Source organism: Rattus norvegicus, chromosome 8 (assembly GCF_021556685.1).
Source record: "Rattus norvegicus strain SHRSP/BbbUtx chromosome 8, alternate assembly SHRSP_T2T, whole genome shotgun sequence".
Lineage (NCBI taxonomy): Eukaryota > Metazoa > Chordata > Mammalia > Rodentia > Muridae > Rattus > Rattus norvegicus.
Window position 1 is genome coordinate 123,629,294 of NC_141541.1, and position 8,927 is coordinate 123,638,220.

Consider the following 8,927-nt stretch of genomic DNA (forward strand, 5'->3'; position numbering starts at 1 on the left):
GCCACCACAGCTGGCTGAAAGGTTGAGTTCTCAAGATCCTGATATTGTGCTTCTGAAATAAATGGGCAAGATGAATAAATGAACCTGGGGAAGATTTCTGGCAAGGTTCTGGAGAGATCTCAAGACTCAAGGAAACTTCAAATTCAGTCTACGGGGTGGGGCACTCTGGAGAATGTTAGGTAAGCACTGAAGAAGTAGGGGTGTAACTGCTGTATCCTGGCTGAAAAGCTCAAATTCATACGGCATGTGGTGTTCCAAGGCGGCGTCCAGAGTGACAACAGTGAAAGCACGCACCCCGTGACGTTGGAAGTGACTCAACGCCCACGAGACCACTCTAGTGGATTTGCGCTGTACAGTGATACACAGCCTCTCCAGCCCTCCTAAAACCTTGACTGGACGCTTCCTGCAGCTAAGTTCCCTTTCTCGAGCAAAGCTTCACCCTGAGTTTGTCCTCGGTCATGCAGCAGGTGAGTGGCTTTATGGCGACCAACGTGCTTTGATCTGTGACTCCTCCACTTTACCTTGGCATGACCAGAAAGAATGAATGTCTGCAGAAGTCTTCCAAAACAATGGCAGGTTTGTCTTAGCGCGTGGTGGCACGCCCTGTTAATCATAGCATGGATCGGTCAGCAGCAGGGGAATCTCTGAGTTCAAGGCTTGAAATGTCTACACAGCAAATTCCAGGGCAAGAAGACTATGGGGAGGGAGGGAGGGAGGGAGGGAGGGAGGAAGGGAGGGAGGGAGAGAGGGAGAGGGAGGGAGGGAGGGAGGGAGAGAGGGACAGAGAGAGAGAGAGAGAGAGAGAGAGAGAGAGAGAGAGATTTTCTCAAAAACCAAGCAAACCAATCCCCCAGAGCAATGGCAGAACACGAGAACCAGGGAGAATGAGAGGAAACAAGACAGAACGGTATCAGAGACCTGCTCATAAAAGACATTTGTCTCCTTGAGTGATCTTCAGGATGTCAACTGTCATTTACATCTTGAAGGCCATCCAAAGGTCATGTGGGATAGAGAGTTAATGTACTGCTGAGATAAACACGTGACCAAAAGCTACCTGTGGAGGGAAAAAATGATTCGGCTTTCATATCCTGATGACGCTACAACATGAGGGGAAGCCAGGGCAGGAACTCAGCGTTAAGAACCTGGAGGTGGGGACTAAAGCAAAGACCCAAGGAGGAACTTACTCTGTTTACTGGCTTGCTCCTCGTGGCTGGCTTGCTCTGTTTGCTTTCTCACATAACCCAGGACCACATTGCCCACAGTGAGCAGGGCCCTCCCACATCAGCGATTCATCAAGAGCATGCCCCACAGACTCACGATGTACGCAGGCCGATCTCATAAAGACTTTTTCTCAAGTGGTGTTTCCTCTTCCCAGTTTGCATCTCTTCGACAAACTAAGTCTAACTGTTGTCCAGACCAGTGCAATTTGGAGGAACCTGGAAGAAGTGAGGGAGGCTGTTGCGTGTGAGCGCCTGAAGGGGTTGTAGCCTCTTGCTTTTTCTCTGTATCATGGCCAGGAGGTGAGCAGATCATAACTCCATCATGATGTCTGGTGTTGCCTGGGGCCCAAACAATCGAACTTCACTCACCAGGAACTTCCAAAAGCATAAGCATATTTCTTTTTCTTTTCTTTTCTTTTATTTTTTGGTTCTTTTTTTCGGAGCTGGGGACCGAACCCAGGGCCTTGCGCTTCCTAGGTAAGCGCTCTACCACTGAGCTAAATCCCCAGCCCCATATTTCTTTTTATATTGATCATTATTGTTTGTTATAGGGATAAAATGATCTGATTAATACAGTACCACTGAAGAAGCACTGAGCGAAAGAGAGCAGCAGTTGTCAGACTGGCTTGCTCCTTGGTGGAGGTTGGGACAGATGTTGAAGAGATAGCCCCTCCCTGACTTCTCACTCACTCTCCTCTGGCCCCGATTCCTTTGTTTTGTTTGTCCCTTGTCACCAATCATGCTGCTGTCCTTGTCATAGTCCCAGGATCTTCAAGGGTTTGAGTCGTTTGCCTTTATTAAGGAAATTTGAAGGTGAAACCATGTTCTCTCATGAAACAAACTTTCAAACATCATCTGTCAAGGTCAGTCTGGGCTCTCTAATGTCATGGACTCCTGTGATTCTGAGTCCTAGCTCTCATACCTGGACCTAGGACAGAGGAGAAAGAAAGAGGTCATTGAGTGGGAAATGGCCCCTATAGGCGCTGTGCTCTGGATGCCGGGCGTCCAGCTGAGGAAGCTGTTATGGAAGGCTGTGTGTGACTATTTGAGTGGTTCACTTCTATGTGTATGTTCAGATGCATGCATACACGTGCAGAGGCAGGTGAAGACAGGGTGGAAGATATGTCAGACCCCAGAGAGCTATGGTCACTGATGGCTGTGAGCTTGGGATCAAACTCAGATCCTCTGCAAGAGCAGCAAGTGCCCCTCACCACGGCCCTGCCTCTCCAGCCCACGAATTCTTTAAGTAGCCAAGCCCTACTGTAGGGAGTGTGCAGAAGGTCACTGGACACTGCTGGAGGTCTTACCGCCCAGCTCACTTCCCGCCTTCTTTCTGCTTCTTGACTGTAGGTGTAACCTCAGCAACTGCCCCAGGCAGCTGGCTGCCAGTCCTTCCTGGTTGTTATGGACTGTGTCGTCTTAAACCATGAGCCCAAACACTCACTTCCTTCTTTAAATTGCTTTCGGTCAGGCCGTTGGTCACAAATGAGAAAAGTATTGCAGAGGGATAAGTTCAAGAGGTCACCAGCATCTTATTTGACACCTCTAATAGCCACGCTACAAGTGTTAAAACAAGACCGATTTTATTATTTTATTATTATTTTATTAGCTCACTTAAAGTATTCAAATAACACTTTAGTATGGTTTCTTTTGTAGTAGGTCTGATTTTTTTTTTTTGGTTAGTTTCACGTTTCTGGTTTGTTTTTTTTTTTTTTTTTAATTTTCTTCAGTATGAATTCGGCGCCATGTTTGTGCAGGAGTCTGCAGAGGTCAGAAGAAGCATCGGATCCCATGGATTCAAGACGATCATGCATCGGATCCCGTAGAACTGAAGTTCAAGATGATCATGGCCATGTGGGTGCTGGGAACTGAACCCAGGTCCTCTGCAAGAGCAGTAAATGCTCTTAACCAGGGAGTCATCTCTCTAGTCACCCGTTGTTTGTTTTTTGAGACAGGGTCTTGCTGTGTAGCCCCCACTAGCTTGGAACTCAATTTGTACACCAGGCTGACCTTGAACTCTCAGAGATCTGCCTACCTGTCTCCTGGACACTAGGATTTAAGGCATGAGCCAGCACGCCCTGTAAGTCTTTGATTTTCATCTTGCATTTCCAATTGGTGGATACAGTCCGTGCAGAAGAGTCATGTCTCAAGAGACAAATAGTAACCAGTGACAAATGGCTGTCATATTGTTCAGCACAGGTTCAGATATTTCCACAGAGAGACATGTGCCATAACTTCTCAAACCCAACGTCGAGCCCTCAAATTCTGTATCCCAGGGAATCTGTGAGATGAACTCATTTTCTCATGGTCCCAGGAGATACTAGCAATGAAGTGTGAGCATTTGACTTGAACTTTTCCTTCTACCCACTCAACGGTCTTCTCTGCGCCTTAGCGGATGTGGAGCTCACTGGCTTGGCAAATATGCAAACACAAAAACAAAAGCCCAACCAACAAACCAGCCCAAGCAACAATCGTCAAACATAGGTTCTCATTAGTGGCTGTATCAGAAGCACACTGGGTCCTTCACTACCCCTTACACTGTCGTCTTATGCTAGCAATCCACAGCTGTCCATTGTACCTAGGCCATGCTATAGAACCTTTCTCACACACCTTTCCTGGTGAGCGCCCAGTGACTTCTATAAGATTCCTTAAGAGCCTTCAGATAGGAAACAATAAAGCAGCTTCATTCGGTCTTCCCTTGAGCACCCAGAATTGTCCTGAAGTTCATGGCGGGCTGGAAGGGCAGAGCTAGGAAGGCACCACCTGCGGCTCATGATACTTCCCGGGATTTTCCCAGGTGGGGTCACCAAGGAGTTTGTCCGAGTGACTTACAGAGAAAGAACTCCCAGGAGAAAGGGACTTAGGGGAGCAGTGTGTGCAAAGGGAGAAAGCTCACCAGAGACCTGGGGCCAGCTGCCATGAGCTTCTTTCTGCCCAATCCCATGGGGTGCTCCTCACCATCCCCAAACCTGTGGTGAGAAGATGGTCTAGTGCACCCCTGTGATAGAAGCTCATTTTCAAGGCTTCCTGGGCGCAGTAGGATGCATAGTTTGGGGTGGGCTGGAGCGAGGTTGGGCTTCTTGTCAGTTGCCTGTGTTGGACTAACACTCCAGCAGTGGGTGGGCGGCTGAGGACAGGGCAGGGTAGAGCATTCCTGTCACTATGGGAGAATCCGTTTACCTACAGGTCACCACTTCTGTGAGACCTGAGTGAAACCCCATGGGGAAGCTGTTACAGCACATGGAGTCAGCATTGCCATTTTTGTCCCCGGTGCCAGACACAAAGAAACAGGATTCTGGGTAATTTTAGCTTTCTGCCTCTCAAATGTTTGAGAGATTTCAGCTGATGTCCTAACACAGCAGAGTTCAGGCAAGCTAGAGCATCTCCAATGCCTGAACACACACACACACACACACACACACACACACACACACACACACACACACACACACACACACTGTCCGCAGGCAGGCTCTTCCCAATTCCAGAATGGTTTGTTGTGTAATAATAGTCAGAGTATGTTCCCTTCATGCTCAACAAAGTGCTACATAATCTTAATTTTTGCTGTTGAGTCAGAGAACTTGGGTAAGTTTCGGTGTTACATTGCTGATAGCAGAACCGGAATGAGAAGTAAAATTTACCAAGGCAAATCCCATCCTCTGCCCATGCCATAGCTGACCTCCAACAGAAGTATGCGGTCTGCCTCCTGAGTGCATAGGATGAAGAGACAGGAGAAGCCGGTTCTTGCTCTGGTGTGTGTTTCTGGACAGTGTTTGCTGTATGGCCATCGAGGAGCCCCTCATAGCTATCATTCTCCTCCGACGTCGTGACTATAGCTTTGGGGTTTTCATGCACAAACCAAACCCTAAGTACTTATTTTCTTTCTGTGGAAAAAAAATTGTTTACTAAAATTCTTGTTGGCTTTTCAGATCCCAGAGATTGATTTCTGCTCCTGCTGCTGACCTACTTTCTCTGAACATACAGGCCTCCAACAACAACATAAACCCGAAAGGGTGCTTCCTGGGGGAAAGGAGACCGGAATGGAGCACCCTTTTAAGGAGCTGGGTTAGCTGTTCCATACCAGGGTTAAGAGGACTTCAGCTAGAGCCTGTTTGAACTTGGAAACCCTCTCTTGAAATCCCAAAGGAAAGGTGTGTTTATTTTCACAGTGAACTTTGTTCTACACATTCTCATAGTGAGAGTTAAAAGGACAGGTTAAGAGACAGCTCAGTCTGTACACTGAATGTGTGAAGCTCAATCCCTAGAACCTACTTAAAAATACAAAAAGCTGGGCATGGATGTGTGTGCTTGTCATGTACACAGTGGGAGGCAGAGCCTGGATTTCTGAGCCTGTCTGGCTGACCAGCCTCGACCATACAGCAGACCCCGGGTCCCCAGTGAGAGACTGCGCTTCAAAATAAAAAGATAGTGAGTGTTGGTGGAGGAAGAGAAGGCAGGTTATCCTCTGGCCTATGTGCAACACACACACACACACACACACACACACACAGAGAGAGACAGAGTGAGAGGCAGAGAGACAGAGACAGAGAGAGACAGAGAGAGAACTGGAGAGAGAGAACTGGAAAGAGAGAACTGGAGAGAGAGAGCTAGAGAGAGAGAACTGGAGAGAGAGAGCTAGAGAGAGAGAACTGGAGAGAGAGAACTGGAGAGAGAGAGAGCTAGAGAGAGAGAACTGGAGAGAGAGAGCTAGAGAGAGAACTGGAGAGAGAGAGAACTGGAGAGAGAGAGCTAGAGAGAGAGAACTGGAGAGAGAGAGAGCTAGAGAGAGAGAACTGGAGAAAGAGAGAACTGGAGAGAGAGAGCTAGAGAGAGAGAACTGGAGAGAGAGAGAGCTAGAAAGAGAGAGAGAGAGAGAGAGAGAGAGAGAGAGAGAGAGAGAGAGAGAGAGAATCGGAGAGAGGAAAAACACGAAGGTGTGGTAGCTTAGGCAGTGAGCCACTCGATCTATTAGCGCTTTGAGTGAAAAGCAATCACCCCTCAAGTGCACTAAATGCAGAGACCTGGGAGCCCAGAAAGCTAATTCTTGAGTGCTAAGTAACTGACCCGTGTTTTGAGAAGTCTACTCACCCACTATATTTTGCATATTTATTTTTACTTGCATGCAGTCATCGTGACCTGTTTCTTTGAGATAAAATGGGGTGGTTTTGTTGTGTGAGTGGCCAACAGATTATTAGAGATGGCAAGGGCTGGAGATGTAGCTTGGCGGTGGCACAGCACTGGCCGTGGTGTTAGCTTGTCGCAGCTTAGAATCACTTGGGGAAACAGTCTCAAGGAGGCATTGCCTGGATCAGGACAATTGGTGGGCAGGTCTGTTGGGAATGTCTAGATAATTCAGGGAGATGGGAAGTCCCCACTCTGAACCTAGGTGGCACCGATTCGTGGCCAGAGCTGTGCCCTGTGTGCATGAGCGAGGGAAGCCAACTGAGCAGAGCCATCAAGGAAACTGCTAAGAGCAGTCTGACCCTTACTATGCAGATAACTCCGGCCACTGTGACTTCTCTGCAATGAAGGACTGTCACCTGAGATCATTAACTAAATCCTTTCCCCTCGTACATTGATTTTTTTACTCTGGGGTACATTACAACTGTGACAGGATGAAACCAGACCACCGGGCCACGGGATAAAGCGAACTCCTATCTCAAGAAAGCAAGCAACCATCTAGCCAACAAGTGAACCAACCCCCCTTATGGAATTACACAGATAAATAAAACGTAGAGAAGGGTGCAGTGTGTGGTGAGGGTGCCAGTGTGGCAAGAGACTCTTCGGTGCCGTTTGGTTGGTTATTTCAGGATTCCCAAAGATTTTGTTCAGATTTCCTGATAGTCACACAGGTGAGAGTTGGAGCAAAAGTAGTATGAATGGTATTAGCGTTGTCTATTTAATGTAACAGTATAGCATGTCTTTTGTGTTTAAGAAGTGTTGTTTGATGAGAACAGCATCCTAATATTCAACTTTCTAGTCATCCATTTAATGAAACTTAGGGAGTACCAAAACATTGCAGAAATTAATTAGTTATGGTTCATTCCCTGTGCTACAGGAACTTCTGTCTACTGGGAAAGGTTGTCATCTAAACACTCATCCAAGACATAGGTATAAGTGCTAAGAGGCCAAGTGGGAACTACTCTAGATGTCCAGGAGTGGGGAATGCCAGGAGAGCTTCACAATGCATTCACAACGAATTCTGTTCTAGACACTTCATGGGCACAAGTTTAGTCAGATACAGGGTCATTGAAGACCTACTATGCCTGGGCTGGCTACAGCCCAATGACAGAGCCCTGGCCTAACACATAAGAACTTTAGGGTTCAGCCCATAGCTCTGCAAATGGGAGAATGTGGAAAGAAATATAGACAGACACGAGAACGCCATGGGGTATCTCGGCAGTTAAGAACACTGGTTGCTCTTCTAAAGGACCTGGGTTCAATGCCCAGCACCCATATATTGGTTCAAAACCCAACCATCTGTAATTCCAGTCTTAGGGGATCCAATGCCTTCTTCTGGCCTCTGAAGACACTGTATACATATGGACACACACATACGCATGCAGGCAAAACCCCCATGTGCACAAAATAAAATAAAGCCAAACAACTCTGGGGTGCCAGACCGGTCATTCGAGTACTGCATTCTGTCTTCAAAATCATGTGCCATCATCATTATTTATTTTGAAACTAGGAGAACACAGTTCAGCAGAACTTGGGGACAGGGTTTTTCTGAACTCTCTTGAACCCCAGACTTCTCAAAATGAGTTTATGGAGCTGAGTTCAGATGTTTTTGCATCAGGCTGTCTGCCTGGGAACTTTCATGAAGACTACAAAATATAATTAAGTAGAAAATGACTCTAATTAGCTAGGTATCTTTTGCTGTGGTCTGAATGTGGGCAGCTCCCGCACACGTACTTGTGAATGCAGTCACAGGTGAGCTCACATGGTGTGAAGGCCAACGCCACCACAGATCTGGTAATTGGATTTTTTTTATAAAAAGACAGTTAAGGACTGGGGGAGACCACTCGGGTAGGCCTCAGTCCTGTCCCCAGAACCTAGATTTAAAAAAAAAAATAGCCAGATGTGATGCCACCCGTGTTGTGCCAGCACTGACGAGGGGAAGAAGGTAGCATCTGTGAGGGTGGCCAGGCAGCCACCCTAACCTTGTCGAGTTCAGGCCAGTGGACTCCTGATCCTTAGGCCTCCCTCCATCCCTGAGTTCTGGGGTTACAGGTATAGAGCATCAGGCCTGACTAATTTTAAGGTGTCCTAAGTGATTTGATCATTGCTTAAAAGAAAAAAAAAAGAGGGAGGCTGACTCCCTGCCTCAGAAGTGTTTTCTTCTCTGAGCCAAGCTCGCTGGCTTGGCCTTTCCTAAACCATTGTTGGTTTGGTTCAAATCTGCTTAATCCACTCAGCCTTCATGGAGCAGCCTGTGAGAAAGGGGGGGATTATCTTATCAACTGTCTCCACTCCCTGGCATGACTTTGAGCCCCAAAGCTTGCTTTTTTTTTTCTGTTGAGACTTAAACAGGAATTAGAAGTGAAAATGAAACAAATGGAAATCCCCAAACTGGATAGAATCAGGGTGACAAATATAATATAGAATGTTGGCAAGGTGAGAGGTCAATTCATCTTCATGTTCACAGAGAGCATGGGTGTTGGCATGTGGGGGGGCGTGATCTTTGGTGCAAAGACTTCCAGTTTA

At 47.1% G+C, this 8,927-nt stretch overlaps 1 long non-coding RNA gene across 1 annotated transcript; it reads left to right on the top strand.

Moving 5' to 3' along the window:
• Nucleotides 1-235: 235 nt before the first annotated feature.
• Nucleotides 236-7,852, top strand: LOC120094284 (uncharacterized). The gene is made up of 5 exons (XR_015627428.1): nt 236-467; nt 2,951-3,074; nt 3,176-3,300; nt 5,150-6,042; nt 6,092-7,852. It is a non-coding gene; the product is annotated as an uncharacterized LOC120094284 (long non-coding RNA).
• Nucleotides 7,853-8,927: the final 1,075 nt, after the last annotated feature.